The sequence below is a fragment of the Henckelia pumila genome, chromosome 1, assembly GCF_033568475.1.
Source record: "Henckelia pumila isolate YLH828 chromosome 1, ASM3356847v2, whole genome shotgun sequence".
In the NCBI taxonomy this organism is placed as follows: domain Eukaryota; kingdom Viridiplantae; phylum Streptophyta; class Magnoliopsida; order Lamiales; family Gesneriaceae; genus Henckelia; species Henckelia pumila.
Genome location: NC_133120.1, coordinates 106,745,296 through 106,747,446, shown reverse-complemented (window position 1 = coordinate 106,747,446; position 2,151 = coordinate 106,745,296).

Here is a 2,151-nt window from a genome sequence, read left to right as displayed (position 1 = left end):
TTACGAAATACTTCCCATGTAATCTTTTCACCAGAAGCAGAAAGTGTTTCTGTCGTCATTTCCCACCAAAGTTGCGCTCGGTCTTTCAGTTGAAACGGAACTAATTTCAATCGAATTTCATCAGGATACTCTAATCCATTAAACATATTGTTGAGACCTTTCAACCAATTAGCAGCTTTCTCACTTCCCTCATTGCCAAAGAACTTTTGAGGATGCAACTCCTGAGATTGAGATTAATCGTATTCCTCCCATTTTCTCAGTCAATTGGGCCACTGGATCAGCCTCAGCCTGGAAAGCTTTTCCCTCGTCAGGATTTACCCATGGCGGTTGTTCCACCTCTAATTCCACATCTTTCGGAGGCTGAACAGCTGATCGACCATGTCTTCCCCTGACAATATCATCAAGATTTCTAATATTTTCCACTGCAGACTCTTCTAAAACTTCCTTTCCTTTTCTACCTCTTCCTCCCGGTGCCATTCTACAAGACACAATGATTTAAATACGGGCAAAAAGATCTTAACGAACAAAGAACGATTATTAGAGGTCTAAAAAGAATTCATAAAATAAGTTCTAAAGCCAAGAACTACTGATTCTAACAGATAAGTTCAAATAATAAACACAAGTAAGTCACGTAAGAACAAGTAGTCATACACATATGCAACCATTTTGTTAGTGTCTAAACTTGAGTGTCCTAGACTCTAATTCGAGCATATCCCAGTTTATGCTCTGATACCAAGTGAGAGGACCCGTGTCCTGATTTAGTATTTAATGAGCAAACAACCAGGATTAACGAATGTAAACAGCTAAAACGAGTTAAAAATTTGCGTTTGGGCCTACAGAAAATTCGGCATGACTTATTCGTAAATAGGACATCCCAAAAACCTGTACAACACGACCAGCAATATATACTCGAAAATAGAGACACAACACCCATTTACAAACCTATAGCAAAACTGGCCAGGACTAAATACATGCAGAGCCGGCAAGACTCGATCACACAAATAACAATCCAAAACATAGTCCAAGACTATCGATACAGATACACAGGGCATCACCCCGACAAATATAAAACTCGCTAAACTGATATATACATATATCTGGGAACTCGACTCCACACTCGACTCACTGGGTACCACTAGATGACGCTCCACTAGATGCGTCAAATCCCCCTGGATAACCTGCTATGGAATCACAAACAACCACAACATAAAAAGAAAACAAGGGTCGGACCCCAGTACGACGAACTAGAAAAATTACGACAAATATAACTAACATGAATAAAATCAAGTACAATGCAATGAAATGCAATGCAATGCGTGACATGTATCAATAGAATAAGGGATACCAAATGGAGTCCAAATAATCGTATCACAATAATCTCAGTGGCCACCCATGCCAAGAACGCAGCAGACCTTGAATCATCACTGCTAATCCATACACGTAGCATCGAGGGCGACAGGAGCTACCCGTCCGGCCTCATGCTGTCATCAGGAGTGTCGTACGTAGCATCGAGAGCACGGTTGCTAACCGCTCGGTCTCGTGCTAACTCAGAAGTGCACTAAATAATGTCACTCGCTCCATCGATGACTCAATACATCTCAAGAGATCAATATCAATAGCAATCAAAAGAGTCAAGGCTCAACGTGCTATGTAAAACTGTTAACATGCTTATTTGACGAATATCCCTTAATATTTTCAATAAAATATAAAAACATATATTTGAAATTTATTTTATTTTATTAAAAGAAAATAGGGATTATTTTTAATTTTGCACATTAACAATCAATGTAAATGAGTGAATGCAATCATATAATTCACAGAAGCACATAAAACAAGTTATCACTCATTCCAAAATACTTAATATCATTACATGCCATTATAGGCGTCGTAATATAAACAGCTCATACGTACCTCAACCAACACTTAATTTACCACAGAAATATCTCAAGTATTATTCGAATACTCCAATCCTGTGAAAAACCATTTATTTCACATCAATTCCTATTTCCGTTTACAAATCTGAAAATTATTAAAACTAAATCTAAAAATCAAACTAACATTTTCAAATATCCATATTTCATATTAAATCATCCTATCAATATCTAAATATCGATAAACGACTCTAAAATGTTGAAATACCCAAAGGTAAAT